At 31.6% G+C, this 21,144-nt stretch overlaps 1 pseudogene; it reads right to left on the bottom strand.

Moving 5' to 3' along the window:
* Positions 1-40: 40 nt before the first annotated feature.
* On the bottom strand, positions 41-19,394 carry LOC115957801 (annotated as a pseudogene).
* Positions 19,395-21,144: the final 1,750 nt, after the last annotated feature.

The following is a 21,144-nucleotide window of genomic DNA, read 5'->3' as shown; positions in this document are numbered from 1 at the left end:
AGCTCAAAACACAATACATTGCCATTGACTGTCATAGATATTAAGCAAATTGAATATGCTTGTGATACTCTCCAAGTGCCCATATGGGAAAGATATCTTTGTACAATGAATAATTCAGCACACAATTCCTCATGAAAACTCCAGTAATTTCCTGTGACAAATATATATTAACACCCACATAAAATAAATACTAAGAAATCATGTAGTTTAATAAAATAAAGGGTAAATGACAGTGTTCTCCCGTCAAGTTTATGTCAATTGCAATGTTTTCCTTTAGTTAAAAAAATGTAACAATTTATTCCCTTATCCTTTTGTAATCAGCACTTTACCCTCCATTAATATTTTCCGTAAAATTATTTGAAAATTCATTTAAAAAAAGAGTTTGGGGCCAACATTAACAATGACCTTACTAGTTTTCATTCAATTAGATGTAAGTCCGTACATATTTTTCCAAAAATTTGAAGTTTCAGTTATTTTAACAAAAAGTAAAAAAAGATAAGGGGACATTGTTACATTTTAAAGAAAAGGGAGACATTGTTGTTGTCTTTTTTCCCCCATAAAACATTGACACTAAGTTTTACCTGTTGGGGAAAGCCACCAATCTCATTTTGTGCATTTATTAATAACATTATGCCACGAAGCAAAGGTGTTGCATCCCTCTCAGCCTGTGTAAGTAAAAACAAGAAGAATAAAAAAGACACGTTATCTAGTTATTAAGAAAAATAAGACGAACAAAAAATTTTTTTTTTTTTTTTTTTTTTTTTTTTTTTTTTTTTTAAAGAAAAAGAAAAACAAGTAACAATGAACGTAGCTCTTCTATAATGTATAGTGCCTAATAAATTTATATTAAATTAATAAAAATTTTAAAATGCCATTATTGAATAACATATTTTCTATCTTTTTAACATTTATATCAGATTTTGTATCAATCAAAATTTATTTAGTTTTTGGTCTATAAACTAATGTTTTGTGTATAATTTTAAAGTTCTTAAAATTTTAAAATTAAACATTTTGTACATGGGATGATTATTGTTAGTTCTAAAATTTTAGAACAATTGGCAAACCATGAACACAAACTTGTTTAAATATAGATTCCTAAGTCTAAGGTTTGATTAGACAATACTCAAGGTGTTACAAGTCAGAATACAAGAACATTCAAGCTGTAGAAAGGAGAATTCAATTTCTGAAGAGTTTGACCGATCGAACTTCAACCTTGATTGATCGAAAATTGCAGACAAGATTTTCTGCAGGATTCTATTTCAATTCAAACACAACAAAAATGTTTAGGGTTTCAAGTAAAACACTTCTAGGCATAAAAGGAAAACCCTAACTACATTTTAGTGGTTCTAGAAATTCTTGTGAGTTACTCCTATGAGATCTGAGATGTTCTGCACCTTTTAACTCAACAAGCATTTGCCGAATCAAGAGATCTACAATCAAGAATTGGTGGAACCAAGTTGCTGCAAAAGATCAACTACTGACAGTGATTTGAAACCTTTGAGTGGGATCTCAAAGTCACAAACGTCGGTGTTTGTGTTCAACAAATTCATATAGAAGAGTTCGTGGAGTCAGAGTTGCACGTGGTCGTATGAGTAAGTTCTACAAGAGGTAGCATTATATTTTAGGAAGAAAATCTATTGTAAACTTCCATTTTATCATAATGAATTTGTTTTCCTTAAGGATAGATTAGGTTAAATCCTCTCCAGGTTTTTTACCTTGAAATGGTTGGTTTCATTGATTTTCCTAGGTAATCATATTACTGTCTTATTTACTTTTCAGCACTAAGTAATATGATTGTGTTTAACCTAGATTTGAATAATTAACCTAAGTAACTACTTGGCTAATTAATTAGGTTAAACTAGTCTGAGTGTACATGGGTCTAAATATAACAAATTGGTGAGTATCTAATCTGAGTAACTACTTGGCTAATTAAAGACATGAAGATTGATCCAAGAAACAAGTGAAGAAAAGTTGGTTCATTAAGTCTTGGCATTAGCTCGACAGATGTTGCTATCGAGGATTAATGGAGAAGCTTGATACAAGCTCAATTTATCGAGATCTACGATTTTAGAATTTCTAGATCTAAAATTTGGCCCATGATGACTTGTTTGATTAAGGTTTCTTTTCTCACAATCCTATTCATATATAAGGCTTATTTTAAAAGTCATTGTGTACGGAAACAAATAAATCATATATTCTATGTGAAGCTACTGCATTTGTGCACCTTAGGATTTTGTAACCAAGTGCTTCTTGATCTTCATTGTTGATGAAGTGAAGAACTTTGCAGCCAACAACAATCATTTAAGTTGCTGGAATTAGTCACGTACTGGGATATGTGCAAATGAGTTAGTTACAGATTAGAGATTTGTGCAACAAAGGAAAGAAGGCTACTACAAGATCAAGTACAATTGGGTATTGGAGCAAATGTTCAACTGTAGGTTGTTCTTTTGGGATAGGCCAAGGTAGTGGTATGATTTCTTATACTTGTAACCGCTTGATTATTGATTAGTGGATTCTTGGGAGTAGTGACCTTAAATTCATCCGGCAGAGGTTTTGTCTTGCGAGAGGTTTTCCCCATTTGTCAACAAATCACCGTGTTAATTTATTTTCCGCTGCATATTAGTTATTTGGTGATTTGTTGTTGCCTCCACGATTTGCATGTAATTTGACTTAATTAATCAACTTGGATAAATGAATTAATTAACCGGGGCCAATCTATCTTAACCTAACAAGTGGTGTCAGAGCAAGCACACTCTGATTAGATTTTAATCTTTGCCGTGTGATCTATTGACTCCTATTGTTATGGATTGTGGAAAATCTTTGATTATACCTCCTCTTTTTTATGGTACTAACTATGCATATTGGAAAGCACGCATGAGAGCCTTTTTAAAGTCTTTAGATGAGAAGGTTTGGCTGGCTGTCGAGGTTGGATGGACCAAACCTACTGATCCGCCCACGTCTTGGGATGATGAAAAGAACAAAACTACAAATTTTAACAGTTGAGCTTTGAATGCCTTGTTTAGTGCTGTACTAATGAGGAGTTTAAGAAGATCTCATCCACTGAGAGAGCCAATGAAGCATGGAAAATCCTTCAAAATACTTACGAAGGTACCAAGGCCATAAAAGATTCCAAGCTTGAAAGGCTTACCACGAGCTTTGAAGAAATAAGGATGAATGATGATGATGCGTTCGATGAGTTCTATGCCAAGCTCAAGGACATAGTGAATTTTGCCTTTAACTTAGTTGAATAGATTCCAAAGCCTAAAATTGTGAGGAAGAAACTGTACATTTTTAAACCCCTTAAAACACACGTTGTTTAACCTAGTTATTTAGCTAAGTGATTATTTAGATAAATTATTCATATCTAGGTTAACACATTCAAATCATATCATGTAAATAATGCAGAAAATTAAATAACACAATAATATGATAACCTAGGAAAACTAAATCGGTAAAAAACTTGAGGAGGATTTAACCTAACTATCCTCAAGGTAAAACAGATCCACTATGATTGAATTGAAGTTTTAACAATGAGACTTAGACCACTAACATCCTATTGCTACCTCGAGTAGAAAACTTACTACCACGACCACATGACAACTTCGAGTCCACGAACTACTTCTTTCCTTGATCCATTGCAACCACAAGTTCTCCTACTTGTGACTTTGAGACTCCACTCAAAGGTTTCAGATCTCATTTAAATTATTTATGCAACAACTGAAGCGATCACCAAGTTTTTGACATGAATCTTGATAACCCTAAGTGTGTATGAAGGTAAACACTTCTAGATCTCACAAGAGATTCAACACACAGCATATCAACAACATTTTAAAACGTAGCTAGGATTTTTCCTTTTATACTTGGAGTAAAATATAAAACCCTACACGTCAAATCGGGCTTGATTGAGTTGAAAAATTTTGTAGAAAAATAATTTGCATGAGGTTTGATCAATCAAGCCTAATTTTTGATCGATCGAGCCTTGCAAATTTAGACAAATAAATCCTGCAATTACTCGATTCCAACTTTACAAATAAATACACTTTGAGCAGCCTAAATCTAGACTCTAAGTTTTGATCATGGTTTGCCAACACATTATACATTGAAGTTCTAATACATTTAGTTCCTAAAGCCTTAGAACCTAACAAATACTCAGATCTCTTCTAGAGCGATTCCATGCTAAGATCACTGCCATAGAAGAATCAAAGGACATTGACACCATTCCTTTGGCAGAGTTGAATGGGAATCTACAAACTAATGAATTAGGTTTAGTAAGGATCGGCAAGGGAAGCAAGAGCAACAATATGGCTCTAAAATCCAAGAATGAGGAAGAAGATGAATTGTTTGAAGATGAGAACTCAAAGTTCAAATCTTACATTACCAGACAATTCAAGAAGTTCATCAAGAATGCAAATGTCAAGGCAAATGACAAGGATCGCAAATAGTCTAGATTTTCCCAATTTAAGTCTCAAGATAAATTCAAGAAAGAATCCAAAGAAGTTGGACAAAGTAGTAACACTCCGGCTGGTCCAAAATGCTATGGGTGTCAAGGGTACAGACATATGAAGTAAGAATGTCCTACGTTTCTCAAGCTAATTGGCAAGAACAAAGCCTTAGCTGCCACCTTGAGTGATACCGAGCTAGAAGAAAATTCAGAGGATAGTGATCAAGAAGGAATAGTCAACACCTTCATAGCTACTATTGATTCATCCAAGGAGTCCAAAGCACTGATTGATGAGGAAGAGGATCTAATGGAGTCCAAGTTTGAAGAGATGGATGAGAAAGATGACATCCATACTGCCTACTCAAAGCTGTACAAGAATTTTGAGAAGCATGAAATGCTTTATAGGCTAGCCACAAGGAAGCTAAGTGAAGTGGAGTTGGAACAAAAGGAACTCTCCATTAAATTTGATGAAGCAAATGAAACCATCAGAGCACTGTAGCTTGAAAACAACTTCCTAGCTGAGAAGCCCAAGAAACTGGATGTTGAGTTGTTTCAGGTGAGAGCCCATTTGGAAAGAACTTCAAGTGCTAAGTTAGATGAAATGCTGAATATCCAAAAGGCTGCATTCGATAAAAGCGGTCTCAGGTATGTTCACTCTCTCTCTTCTTGTAGTACTTCCTCTAGTGCTTTGAATAATGTGGTGTTTGTTTCTCTTGCTTCTAATGATAAACCTAAGATAACTGAGCACAAAATTAGAATTGTTAGTGAGGATAAGCATGATAAAGGTAAATCCATTCTAGGAGTACCCCCTAAGGTTTCTTATTTTGTTCCTGAGAACCTGTTCTACTATGTTTCTTCTTCTGTTATCTCCTTTAGCTTCTCTAACATGGCACCTAGGAAATCTATTCCTTCGGAGAACTCGATATCTCATCGTGGTTCTTCATTTTCTTCTTCTCTTCCTTTTGTTTCTATTAGAGATAGGTTTTGTGATTTGAAATCCCAAAAAGGATTTTGATGAGAACTTTCTGTGACAGGGCAATTCACTCTGAACGCCATGTCATCCTGTCTGATTTTCCAGACATACCTCTTCCTGATATGTTTAACTATTGGGGTTAGGAATCTCTCTGCGAGAAACCCTCGAGGTATCCCAATGTGTTTATACAGAAGTTCTACTCCAACATACACGCTATCCATACCTCTTTTCCTCAGTATACTACAGTATTCAGAGGAACACATATTGTAGTTAATTTGGAGCTTATTTCCAAGGTACTATGTGTCCTTAGGGTAGTTCATTTGGACTATCCTAGTCATCTCGTCTCCATTCTATCTCTAGAGATGAGTTGGCCTCACGATTTTGTGAGAAATCCATAGTGTGGGGTGATCTTCTTAACTTCATCACACATGACTTTGCTAAAGGTCCAATGGTCCTTAATATGGTGATAACCTTTGTTCTCACTCCATGGTCTCATTATAACACTATCATTGAACCTTGTGCTCATTTCCTTTTCCCTCTATTGGAGGGTCTCACTATAGACTTTCCCTTACACATGATAGTATCTATGCTAGATATCTATCAAGACAATGCTACATGTGATAAGCTAATCTTTTCTTCAGCTATCACATGCATCCTCACACACATGCACGTTCCTATTCCTTCTACCCCTCTCTTTCCTTTTATGGGTGCCATTAGTCGGGAGTCTTTATGGAGTAGTGATGCATAGCTGGCCGCTAAGGCCAAGCGACTTTATGAGGAGTCTACTCTTGCTTAGCAGGAGGAGGCTGATATTCGTGCTGCTGAGGATGCTGCCTATGCCTCTCGACCTTCTTCCTCTTCTGCTTCATCTTTTTCTTCTGGAGTAGAGGCATCTCTTGCTGCCATCATAAATCAGCTTCAACATATGCATGCTGATTTTAGTAGTCGTCTTGACCATCTTTCTGATGATGTGTTAGATGAACACCAAGATTGGCCGCATTGATTGCTGTCAATCACGCTTTGGTGGTTTTGCTCCTTCTCCCTCACTCGATCCTTCTGAGGAGTCTTCTGATGGTGGAGATGATAAGAGTGATGATGCTTCTGGCTCTGCTAGTGATGATGAGATGACTGTTTCTCAGTGATTCATCCTTTGTCACTTGTGACAAAAATGGGAAATAGTTTTGATTATGAGAATAATCATGTTGTTAAGGGGAGAGCTATTCTAGTGAATGGGGGAAAGTGTGTTAAGATATATAATGAGGTTTTTGATGTAAAGTTCTCATTACATGTACCTTGGTCTTGTGACCTTTTACATATATTGTACTTCTTCTTTCTATATATATGATGATGATGTATGTTCTTCACCTTTATCTCACATGTGCTGTTTCTTTTCTCTCTTTATACACATGTTTCTTAATTTATATAACTTGTCTCTATTTCACACTTGATGCCTTGATGGATCTTTTCTCTCTTTATACACATGTTTCTTAATTTATATAACTTGTCTTTTCTCTCTTCACAATTTCTTTTCTCTCTCTATTTCACACAATTTTAGAATTTTCAGATTTGAAATTCGGCCCCATGATGACTTGTTTGATTAGGGTTTCTTTTCTCACAACCCTAGTCATATATAAGACATTTTAAAAGTCATTGTGTATGAAAACAAAGACCTAGAACTCATATACTCTGTGTGAAGCTACTGCATTTGTGCGCCTCAGGATTTTATAACTAAGTACTTCCTAATCTTCATTATTGATGAAGTGAAAAACTTTGCAGTCAACAACAATCATTTAACTTGTTGGAGTTCGTTATGTACTGGGATTTGTACAAAGGAGTTAGTTATAGATTAGAGATTTGTGCAACAAAGGAAATAAGGCTACTACAAAATCAAGTCCTATTGGGTATTGGAGCAAAAGTTCAACTGTAAGTTGGTATTTTGGGATAGACCAGTGTAGTAGTAAAATTCCTCATACTTGTAATCACTTGATTATTGATTAGTGGATTTTTGGGAGTGGTGACCTTAAATTCATTGGGTGAGGTTTTTGCCTTGCGAGAGATTTTTCCCATTTCTCAATAAATTACGTGTGTTCGTGTATATATATATATATATATATATATATAAAATGACTGGAATATATAAAGCATGATATATAATGTGATAGTGACTCTCAGTGAAGCAATAGCCAATAAGTTTGACTCACTTCATCAAATAAATAAGTTTTGACTCACCTGCCCAGCTTTCATAAGAGCCAACAATGCCCACGCCGTTTGTACCAAGTTTGAACGATTGTTTTCTATATTTGTATATATCTGTCTCATTGAACAATGTAACATTTGTAAGTAAAGAATTTGAATGAACCTCTTTCTTTATTATTATTATTATTTTTTTCATTTTTTTTTTAAGTGAAAGTGATATAGGATATAGAGTATAAAGCTCTTTCCAATATTGATTAAGGTTGGCGTAGTGACATGCTACACATATAAATGACTTACATGTGTGATATTTGGAGCAATGAAGAGCGATTGGCTACAATTCTCACGTATATGTATAGGTTAAGATACTAAATGATGCACCATTGCACATCCTTGATGTGTTGGTTACTCTATAAGTATAAGTGCTTGTGAGGTGTGGAGGACAAGGTCCGGGATTCAAGTCTCCAGGAAGGAGCTTTACACACATATATAGTTAAATTACTTTAGAGTAGAAATTTTATCTTGTATATAAAAAAATAATAATAATAAAAAAAAAAACTAAATGATATTTTCGTAGTTAAGAAAATTGTGCATATTTGATTTGAGGAAGTTTTTGAGTTATCCGTAACGAATGTAAAAGAAATTTTTACCTTGTTTTGGCTTGATAAATAGCTTTCTCCCCAACCTCCATCAGGCAATTGCTTTGAGAGTAAAAATCACAAGCCTTGCGAATTGAAGGGCAATTATTATAATTCTTCCCACACATTACCAATCCTTCTACAGCAAACCATGTCCCATAAGTGAAGCAAATTCCCCAACATCCATACCTGTACACATAGCTTTCTGGTTCTTTTACTTCCATTGATGGTATTGGATTTTGTTATAGTAAAAAAAAAAAAAAAAAAGGTTTTACCATATTTATAAAATATAAAAACAATAATATCTTTTCAAGCCTAAAAAATATGATTCTTAGAGATAGGAATAGGATGCACAGTATATACCATGATCCATCTGGATTTTGGGTTATTTGAATGTAATCCAACGCTTTTGTAATGCAAGTTTCTATATCCTTTGCGCGGTATTCAGGGTACAATTCCTTAAATAGTGCCAAAGCTTGGATTGCTGATGACGTGCATTCAACATAGCTAACAAAAGATAGAACAATAAAAAACAGACTAACAAATAACACTTCTTTCAGCAAATGAAAATTGAAAGCCAAAAAATTTATAAACAAATGACAATTTACAGTAAAATGAATTGGGAAAAATCTAAAATGGTTTAGATATCATACTCGCGCTCAATCAAAGCATCCTACATGAACTCTGTTGGATTAAACATCTGATAAACATTATTAATACTTTGTAAGAAAATTACACAAGTTAAAGCAATTATTTATATCTATATCTATATATAATAATAGGTGAAACTGATAGAAACTCAAATTAGAATTTCAAATTAGAGTTCTAATTTTGCGCCATATATCCTAAATTATTTATTCTTAAAAAATTTTATTTCTTAATTTTAGAATCAAATGTGGTATCATATCATAAATATTCATCTAAGTGAGTTATTAAATACAAAAACCAAAGAATCTAGAATAAATGAATCATAAAAAAAAGTGTTTCACAATAATTTTTTAAAAAATAACATGGACAATTTATATTTTATACTTAATAATATCCTTACAATTTTTTTTAAAGAGTTAACAAAATATAAAAATGACTATCAATTGTATTTAAATTATATATATATAAGAATTATATTATGCATCTTATTGTAAATCTTTAAGTGTATTTATGTATATGCATGGGGTTACGAGCTAGTATATAATAATAGGTAAAACAGAGAAAAAATCCAATTACATTTTAAATTGTAATTCAATTAGAGTTTAATTTTGCACCACGTGTCTCATCTAATCTAAATTTTAGAATTTTGTGCCAAGTGAGTTAATTTAGTGTAAAAATTGAATTTCAATTAGAGTTTAATTTTGCGTCATGTGTCTCATCTAATCTAAATTTTTAAATTTTTGTACTAAATTAGTTAATTTAGTGTAGAAAACAAGGAGTTCAATATAATAAACCATAAAAAAAACATAATAATTTAACTAAAAAAAATTCAAATTTATAAGTCATCTATATATATTAATAGGTAAAACTTATAGAAAGTTAAATTAGAATTTGAAATTATAATCCAATTTTGCATGTGTCTAAATTTATGTGGAGACTATACCATAATTATCCACTTAAGTATGTGTCATGTGTCTATTTAAGTTTTTTAATCTGTGTCAAGTGAGTTAATGAATGCAAAATACTAAGAATCTAATATTAATGAATTATAAAATTAAAAAAAAATTACATATACTCAATAAAAATCACCACATTTTTCTCAAAAAATAAATAAAATTAAAATCACCACATGTTCTATCTATTAAAAATTAGAAAAAAAAATCATAAATAGTAATAAATTTAGGTAAGAATTTTAATATGTGACTAATTATATTTACTTTAAAAAAATAATTTGACTAATTATCTATATTTTATGATAAAATTGTATTTAATTTTAAATGTATCTATACGTATGCATGAATGCATGTGTTATATGGTTTTTTTTTTAAAATAATAATTTGACTAATTATTTATATTTTTATAATAAAAATTTTGTTTAATTTTAAATGCATCCATGCATTTGCATGGAGTTACATACTAGTTTTATTTAAAATTGAGGCCCATTGCATTCCTAAAATGTACAATTATATAAACAAAATTATGTAATTAAGATACACATACAAAGAAAAAAAAAATCTTAAATCTTGCGAGACCTGGAAACTTTCTTACACACTTTATTTGCTTCCCTAATGGATCCACATATTTTTCCTTGATGTAAGTTTTCTTACAAAAGAAAAATTTTCCTACACCTACCAACTATAGTATCCCTCTTTCTCACATAAGAGTGGACTCTATATATTGGACCCTTCTTTATGTGAGAACTGAGAAGATGGTATAATAAAACTAAAGGGTATAACATAATTGTATTGAATTATATTGGATTTTCGAATTAAATTCAGATACTTATTTTGAATTCAATTCTTTTTGAAAACATAGCATAGTTTATGCTATATTGGTCAATGGAATATGTGTTTGAATTTACTTGTGCTTTATTGCCCCTAATGCTTTCACATAATTTGTTCAAGAGGATAAATTTCCAAATCTAATGAAGTGTATTGGACAACAACTTTTATTATTGAATAGATATAATCATAGATAAAATATTAAGAATAAATATCATTTCAAGTATAGAGCAATTTATCGAAAATGAAAAATTGGAGATGAATGAAATTTGGAAAACAACATATTACAAGGTTAGCCAAAAGTCAATATTGATTATAGATGAATGAAATGAGGAAAACAAGTTACAACTAAAAGCCATACTTATATCAAATAGGAAATGTTAAAGATATTATAAGTTTTATTACATAAAAATTACAAATTGATGTGATAATTAATGTAGATTTGAATTTTTTTTTTTAGAGATTTTCAACCTATGCCGTCCACTCTTGATGATAGCTCTTTATCATTAGACCAAGACACCAATTAGTTTTATTTGAATTTTCTTTGCATAATTTGTGACACATCAGTTTACACATTTAATGTAATAAAATTTATAGTATCTCTAACATTACTCTTTAAAATAAAAAGTACTTTAATAAATCAGGAGTACCTCAAACCATCTAGGTGCTCTAACCGGCTCCCATGCTGAAAACCCCCCGCTATTACTCTGAGTATGTTTTAAATCAAAAATCATTAATCATCCTCATCATTTATTGAAGTTAACACAAGGATGTGAGCATATATAGCAACTATTAATTTATGCGAGTGTATAGTGTTTACTTAAGAAAAAAAAGGTTCTGCTTACTTGGAAAGAGAGAATGACATCAACAGCATTATACAAGCATCTTGTATCTAATTTTCTTCCAACAATCTCCGATGGAATTTTCGAAAGCATTAGAGCAGCCTATGAAATTGGAAGGAAATTAATTAAGAGAACAGTCAAAGTTGATTAACATTGTTAGTAGAACCTCTAAATTTCCTAAGTAGCTAATAATGCTTAGGGAAAAATTAAAGGTACAATTTCTTATATGTTGTATTGGATTTTACAATTAAATCTAATTATTTGGTTGCATTGATCATTGAATCACATGGTCCAATTTAATTATCTTTCAGGAAAGATAACATTTAAAGAACTGTATATATGTTTTTCATTAATACTTATATTCAAAATTTTCTACCTTTAGTGCTTCCCCTGTGCAATCTGAAACTTGCCACCCATTATCTGGAGTTGAGAATACCCATGCACCTTTAGAGATATGACGATACATTTTGGTGAAATCACCTGAAGGGTTTCTTTGGACCTTGAGAGTGACCAAAATAAATGTATGAATTGAGGACTTGAGAGGTACGTAGAATGAAGAATAGTAAATCATAATTTTAATTAGAGTGCGAAATAGTATAAATGACCAAGAATTAATATTAAAATTAGTATTTTTTTTTTCTAGCTAATATATTTTATTGATTCACAAGAAGTCCTATTAAAAAATCACGTAAAGTAATCAAACTTAGAAAAGATGTTAATGAATAAAAAAAATAATCTTACAAGATTGTACATACCTGTGAATTTTTTATAAAATCATGTGCTTTCAAGAGAGAGTACCGATATTCTTCGGTAAAACCACAAGAGATGATTGCTTGAATAGCAAAGCTAGTGATCCATGTTTGAGAAGGTGTACCCTATAATTAAGTCATATTACACGTTATAGTCATACTTATTTAAGCTAAGAAATTTAACATATTGAAATATTGGTCATTAGCAAACTGTGAATACAAACTTGTTTAGGTGTAGATCTTAGTGTCTAAAAAGTATATTAGACAATGTTCAAGATGCTGCAAGTCTAAATACAAGATCAAGGAAGTTGCAAGTTCAAGAATTCGAAACATGCTAGGTTCGACCGATCGAAATGCGTTTCTGCAGATTTTAATTTTGGCCCAATAACTCATTAAGCCTATTAAGTGATTAAGATTTCAAATCTAATTCTCCTAGTATTTAAAGAAAAGCCTAAACACATTTTTTTTTTAAAAAGAGAGAAGAGTGCATCTTGTTCCTCCTATGTAGATCTAGTGTTTTTGTACTCAAAGCTCTCTTAAATCTTCTACCAACAATATTCTTTGAAGAAACTCAAGATTTGGTGTTGTAGAAGTTGCTGCCATCACTAAACATTATAGTTGATGATCTAAATCTTTGAGTAGAGATCTCAAAGTCACAAATTGGAGAGTTTGTGTTGCTGATCTAAACCTTTGAATGGAGTTCTAATAGTCACAAACTGGAGTGTTTGTGTGCAACAGATTCATAATAGAAGAGTTCATGGATTCGGAGCTGCATATGGTCACGTAAGTAAGTACTACATGAGGTAACAGTAGATTTATGGTTAAGTCCATTGTAAAAACTTCCGTTCTATTAGTGAATTTTTGCCTTATAGATTGTTAAAGTTAAATCCTCCTCAGGTTTTTTATCTTGAAATTGGACAATTTCATTAGTTTTCCTGGGTCATCATAACGTTGTGTTCTTTACTTTTCTATTATGTATGATATGATTCATAATTGTTTAACCTAGACCAATTTAATTGAATTAAGTAACAACTTGGCTTTAAATTAGGTTATATAAACTATGTTTACAAGGGTCTAAAATCCAGCAAACCCTACAGTAGGATTGTATAGCATCTGCACAACAAGTAGGGTTAGGATTGTTTTTCTTGCTCTAGAAGTATATAGATCCATAATAAGCTTAATACCTTTTAGTAGTACAATTTAACATAGAAGACCTTAAAGTAAAAGGCATTTAATTTCATGATTATCACCTGAATTTTAAGGCCATCTTCAGCAATCCACAAGTAATCTTTCGCTCGAGCAAGATGAAACCTATAAGCCTCTGAATTTGGATCCTCAACCCAACATGTTAGCAAGCACAACACCTGTAGTTGAAGTAATCAATGTATTAGATTTCAGATTCAATTCATAATAGCTGTAATATGCACAAGCTATAATTGTTCTCATTTTAAATTACCCAATGTTATAGATATTCACACCACAAGTTTAATTAAAATTACCTTCTGCGCTGCTGCAATGCAAAGGTACCTACTGTTCTTGTCTTCATATTGAATATGCTCCATTACGACTTTTAAAGCCTTCTCTCTAAGTATAGAGAAGGGCCAACTTGAAAAAAGAGGTTCCCCAACCTTATATAGAAATTCCCATAGCATGTCTTGCACTAAAGGGTGTGGATAGTAGAGATCCTCCTAGCATAATAAATTTAATATTACCAAATAAATACTTAGATACATTTCATGAGAATCAGTTTTTTAGAGTTTGAAATCCCATCGTTAAGCCTACCTTGGCACACATATTTCGAGTTTTTTGCCAATTAATTTTGTGGTAAGGTTGAATATAAATTTCTTGTCTTATGGACTGAATCAGGCTGGAAATTTGACCAACAAACCTCCTTCCATATAGATATGACATTGGCATATAAATCAAACGAGAAAGAGAACTCATTTTCCCTACAATGCAAAAGATAAAGAATTATAAATAGATGGAATATACTAACCTAAATAGAAACAACTTATTGTTTCTGAGAGGACAAAGGCAAGTTAATCGTTGGAACAGTACTCGATCAGTCTTTTGAACAAAGCGCCATTTTAATTAGTAATAGAGCTTTTAGATATGGAAATGAAGCTTACTAAAAGCACCATACCAAAATAACTACAAACAACAAAAAAGATTGACAACCAATCCTAAGCAAGAAAAGACTAGGGAAAAAGTCTTCTTTATTAAGCCGAGATCCTTTTTTATTTTTTATTTTATTTTTAGAGTTTCAACTTATGACGTTTGCTTTTGATGATTCTATTCTATATTATTAGACTGAGACATTAATCGGCTCTTGATGTAGGCAGAGATTGAACTCCAAATCTTTTCTTCAATCATTAAAGACCAAGACACTAAAGTTATGTTTGATGATAGTTTTTGTTTTCTATTTTCAAAAACTTGTTTTTGGGAATATAAAGAAAAACAATTTTTTTTGTATTTTTGAAATAAAAAACATGTTTAGTTAGTTGAAATTAAAAAGATAGTTTTTTGAAGAAAAAAATATAAAATACTAAAATATATTGTTATTAGAATGTGAACTCTAAAGCTAACTCAATAAATGAGATAGATTCATTAAATTAAATGCGTGTTTTCATTGACTTTTGAATATTAGAAACTGAAAACAGCATTTTATATGTTTTTTTATTTTTTATTTTTTTATGCAGCATTTTGCATGATTTTAGTTTCCTTCACAGATTGAGTTTTGAGAACAGTTTTTGTTTTCTGTCTATTTTAAATTGCCAAACAAATTTTTTAGTCTCAAAAAATAGAAAATTGTTTTTAAAAACAGAAAATAAAGGGAAAAAATAGTTACCAAACATACCCTAATCCTTTCTTTTATTAACAATAAATGTAGTAAAAATGATTTAATGTCCCTTCTTGATACCTGCATGAAAGGGAGAAAATGAAGGTATAAGCCAAAATTCTGGAGGCACTGGATTGCAACCTGACCACTCATATGCTCCAAGTACCTAGAATATCAATAATTATACATTATCTCAATATGTCAACAATGAGGGTAAAACATGGAATTAATCTGAATTTGTATTTGATGTGTATCCTGCCATAAGAAAGAAAAAAAAAAGGAAAAAAGAATAAATCTTTTTTTTTTTTTTTTATCGTCTAGTTTGTTCAATTTGATACCTTTATCAAGTTATTTTATTTTGTCATACTAATTTCATTTTGACGACTTTCAGTTAAGTTAACTAGTGCTTTGGAATTTTCTCTTGAGATTGGAGTAGTTTTTGTGATTCTTGAGGGTAACTCGAGTGTTATCATTGCCTCCCTAAATGACAATATTTCTTCGCTGGCTTCTCAGTCATTAGGTTCAGGATGTTAAAATTTTTACAGAATCTTTCCAGAGTATTTGTTTCTCTCATGTATGCCATGATGGTATTTTTGTAGCTCACAACTTTGCTATTCATGTTTTACATGTCACAGGTTCATAGGTGTAGATGAAGGATGTTTCACTCCACCTTTTAGTTGTAATTCAAGCCGAGTTGGCTACTGTTTCTTAATAAAACTTACAGCTTTCTTCTCAAGGAAAAAAAAAAAAAAAAAACCTACATATAGTGGATTATTTTTAAATCTTTTTTTTATTATTAAGTCATCATTAAGTTAGGGCATATCCATCCCTTTTTTTGTGACGCAATGCTTGTCAATTCTACAGGCATTATTGTATGGAGTTTTGATCTATATATATATATATATATATATTTTCCAACAATAAGGATGATCTATTATATACTCTCTTCATTACAGTTGGATACAATGCTTTAGGTTTCTCTCAAAGCAAATATTACTAGTCTTATTTATCTAAACTAAGATTATAAAAAAAGAAAAACAAAAGCAATAGTTCAAAAAATTAATCTACCACGCATAAACTAATCCAATAATCGATCTTTTACATAAGCTGGTAACAATTTATAAGTGAGTTAAATTATTGGAGGATGTTAGGGTCATATTTTTCAATAGTTGGCATATCATTTGAAAAAATGTACTTAATTTACTTGTATTTGGGTAGTTTTAAGTGGATTCTAGAATATCATGAAGTATATTTTATATACGAGACAAGTGGTATTATAGAAGACATGAAGACTATACAAAGAAACAAGTGTGAAAAGTTGAAAATTGTGAACTTCAACACAAGCTCAATCCAAGTTGCTATTGAGACTTGATGAACCTTGATACCCCTTGATACTACTCGATCTATCGAGCTTTGCAAATCCAAAAATTCCAGAAATGATTTTCGGACCATGATGACTTGGCAAGCTAGGGTTCCATTCTCTAAACTACTAGATGATATAAAATGATTATTTTATAGTCGTCATCACATACAAAGACTCACATAGAGAATCTATACACTTATTATGAAGTTACTGTGTTCTTATATGCCTTAGGGTTTTGTGACTAAGTGCTTCCTTCTCTTCAAGTGTATTGAAGAACTTTGCATTCAACAATAAGCTTTAAGTTACTGAGAGTTAATCACGTTTTGGAGATTCGTGCAAAGAAGTTAGTCACGTATTGAGATCCGTGCAAAGGGAAGAAGTCTCTACAAAGTTAAGACCAATTGGGAATCAGTGTAAGGATTTTACTATAGGTAGGCAATTTGGAATAGACCAGGTTTAGGGTAAGATTCATTGTACTTGTAATCTCTTGATTTTGATTAGTGATTCTTGGGAGTGATAATTTGAAAATCATCCGATGAGATTTTTGCTTTGTGAGAGGTTTTCCCCATTAGTCAACTCATCATTGTGTCAATTTACTTTCCGCTGCCCTTTAGGCTATTTATTGATTCGTTTGTGCTTATTGCATGTAATTGATCTAATTAATCAATTTGAGTAATTGAATTAATTAACTGGGATAAATCTATAACCCAACAGAGGAGATCCATCATTTAGAAAAAGAAATTTCTAGAAAATAGCCATAATAAATATTTTTCTTTGTGAATCATTCTCTCTTTGAAGTTCATTAAAACGAGTAATTTTTAGGTACTCTTGAAGTACGGTAACGTGGTGTTCCTTCCTCTCGCATTTATTATGACTTTTACTAATTAAATTCATTGTACGATCAACCATATATATGAGAGAAGGGAATACCATATCATCATACTCTTGGAATATCTAATAATTTTTACATTATGACATCCTCATTTTATAACATTGTAAAAAACTATATTAAAAAAGATAAATAAATAAATAGGTTGAAGCATTCATACCGAAAGAATAAACTTTCCCCAAGATGGTATAAGAGTTGCACCACCATGGTCAAGAATCCATTTTTGACCTCTGGCCACAGCCATTTCCTCAAGTTCTTCCCCGAGCAACCTTAAGGTAACATAGTTAAGAACCGAACCAAACATGGTGCTTTGTCCCTCTATGTGTATACCCCATCCTCCATCTGTATTCTGCAATAGGTATTCCATTTTGTTTAAGGAGATTAATTTGTGTCAGTGAGCATAGATGATTTATTAACATGTATACATTGATATACTCTGCATGATAATGATTTATTCGACCAACAGCAAAAGCAACACTGTTACCCATGGTTGAATCCATTCAACAATTCATGAGTTGGCCTAACAATTTAAGTAAACAACCTTTACAATGCCAATGACCTAATTTTTCACATCATCTACATTACCTGGTGATTGTATGTGTGGCGCTTAATTTCCTTTTGGTGTTCTGAAGATAAAACAGAATGAAGAGATCCAGTGATATAAAGAACTATAACCTGCATCTCGAAATATTTTACAAACTTATTCTTTCTTCAAATATTTAAGCATTGTTTTAGGCTTCCAATAAGTTTTCAAAATGTACTAGAAAAAAGAGAATGGAGATAACTAAACAAATAAGGGAGGAGTGCAAAACTAACAAAGTGGGGCATTGAAAACATCATGCCACCGAGATCACCAGCCCAGTGGCCATCGTGGGTCTGAATGGAGGACAAGAAGCCAAGACCTCTCCTCAATGTGATAGTCACTGTCTCTTCTCTCACATCTATCAAGTCTTTCAACTTCACCGGTGGTGGAATTTGAATTCTGGGATTCTCCTTTCTTAACTGAAACCAATAAATTCATAATTGTAGAGTTGAAATATTAAATCAAATTTGTAACGAAAAAAATTCATAATCGCAGAGTTGAAATTGTTTGTCACAAAGCAATGGAATCCCATGAGGGTGAAAATCTAGTTATGTAGAAGAGAATTTGAGTGAGGTGCAAATGAGGGTCTTGCACTCTTCATATAGGAATAGGATGCATCATATATACATCTTGAAGAATTGCATTGCGTCAACCAAATCTCCTCTATGGGAAGTTATCACACATTCCTTTATAGGAATAAAAAGGTGGAGATCAAGTGTGTAGGGATGCACCATTGTTAAGGACAGTGACATTGACCTATAAATATTAACCTCTCCCAACACCAAGACAAGCGACTCCAGCAATCAGATCACCTCCACTAGCTTCACCGCCAATCGGACTGGTGATCCAGCCACCAAATAGCGGGAGAGGCGACTATTTAAAAAAAAAATATATATATATATATATATATTATTTCAAGTTCTTAAAGAAAAAACATTTTAGAAATGATTTTTATAATCAACCAAAAACATTTTTAAATTTATCCAGATTTTATTTAAAAAAAAAAAAAAAGGCACGGTAAAATGCTAAAAATATTTTCCGTAAAACATTTTACAGCGAAATAACGGAGGGTAAAAAACCAATTCAATGGTCTTCATAAAGATATGCTTTGTTACTTTTTCTTTTCTTTCTTTTTTTTTTTTTTTTTTTGTGTGTGTGTGTGTGTGGAATATACCTTATCGCTACTAGAGTTCAAGAAAGAGAGTTGAAGACAAATGAGGAGAAAAATGTGAGATACAGTTTCTAAATTGCATGCACCTCCATTTGCATGAGAAGATCTGCACTTTGTTTGGTTTTAAATCGGTTCCTTTGAAACTCTTCACGGAACCTTTCAACTTCAGCTTTCTCCTCAGATGTTCCTGCATTCGGAACAAACTCCCAATACTCTCTTCCCACATAATTGTTCAAGCTCATTAAACTAGGGCCACCACCATCACAAATCCTTAATTTCCACATTTTCTTTTAGAAATAGAAAGATAGCTAGCCCCTGTAACAACAATTATCCAAGAGTGTAAATTATGTAGTTGCAAAGATAGATAACCAATCATTAGAATTACCAATAAACACAATGTTGCAATTTTCTTAGCTTTTAACCTCTCGTGAAAAAAAAAAAGAAAAAAAAATTATAGTTTTCAAGTGTGTTTTTATTTGCAACAAGTCAACAACCAACAAATGGACACTACATTTTTCGCATCCAATGATATGGGTCACTGTGATTGTGTTTGGAAAATCAGTATAAATGGAATAGAGATTACCTTGAGTAAACAAAAACTCACTTTTTCTCTCACAGCTTACTTCTCTCTATGGCCGAATATGGCTCTCTTTCTTTTTTTCCGAAAATAAAAACTGCACTGTCCTCTTTCTTACTCTCTATGACTTTATATAGTATGATATAATTGATCCGTACCTACATCTTAACAGATTGATTGTGCAATAGATCCAATCAGGCTGACTCAACTATAGATGCAACTGATGCAATTGTCTAAGGCTCCTAAATAAAAAAAAGACCCCACTTGAAGAAAAAAAAAAATATATATATATATATATATAATATATTTATCTATATATTTTAATTACGAAAAAGTATTTTTTTAATCCTTTTATTAATCAATAAAATGCATTAAATAGATCTCATTATATCATAAGATGCAGAAGATTAAAAATGCCCCCGTTATATCACTATTTGAAAATTTATTTTTTAGTCGGTAAACTATCATTGCACACACAATTGACAACAATGACAGAACAGTACACCGGCACACAAAGGCCATACTCAATCTCAATGTATACTCATGGCATAACACCCACTGCCTTGTACACGTATCTTTTAGACTTTTACTTTTTACTTTATCAATTATTATAAGTTATCACACCAATTAATAATTTGAATTATAAATTATCACACCAATTAATAATTTGATGTATATCATATCAATCTATTTGTATTATAGTAATATTAATTTCTTTAGTGTATCTAAGAGTTAGGCCATTTTGAATATATATCACTATAAGTTTCCTTAAAAAACCTTCTCCCGTGTGTGTGTTAAAAATACTTAGTATACTAAAAGAACAAAAAATTATTGTACCTAATTATGCTAATAAATGAAAAGACTCCAATTAATATACTTACATATTTAGAAATGCTAGATTTTTTTCCAAATGCATATATTGCTTACAGAATATTACTTAAAATACCTATTTTGCATAAAGAAGTTTTTCAAAACTATTTAATATTTATTATGTTACAAGAAAGATTAAGGGAATTAACCATATTATCAATTAAAAAAAAATGTTATAGGAACTTAAATATAAAAATTTAATTATTAATTTTGCATTTCAAAAAAATATATAAATTTTAAATAAAAAAATAAAAAGACTCCTTATAAAATTTTCACCTAAACCCCCAAAGTTGCTGAGTTGGCCTCGACCCAACCCTTGCCTCTCTTTTAATTCTGGAGCTTTTTCTTGCTTCTCCCGCGTGCAGCACACTCATCTTCATAAATATAGCCGATTTTGTATTTATTATTGTGCACAAAAGTCGGCTGGAGAATTAAAAAAGGTTTATCTAATTAAGGAAACCTTAGCATTTAAGGGCTCGGTCATAGCCGATTTTGTATTTAATATTATGCACAAAAGTCGGCTGGAGTAGAAAAAAAGGTTTATCTAATTAAGGAAACCTTAACATTTTTTTTTTTTTTTTTTTGAG

This window comes from Quercus lobata, chromosome 8 (assembly GCF_001633185.2).
Source record: "Quercus lobata isolate SW786 chromosome 8, ValleyOak3.0 Primary Assembly, whole genome shotgun sequence".
NCBI classification, from domain to species: Eukaryota; Viridiplantae; Streptophyta; class Magnoliopsida; order Fagales; family Fagaceae; genus Quercus; species Quercus lobata.
This window is presented reverse-complemented; position numbering and strand designations above follow the sequence as displayed.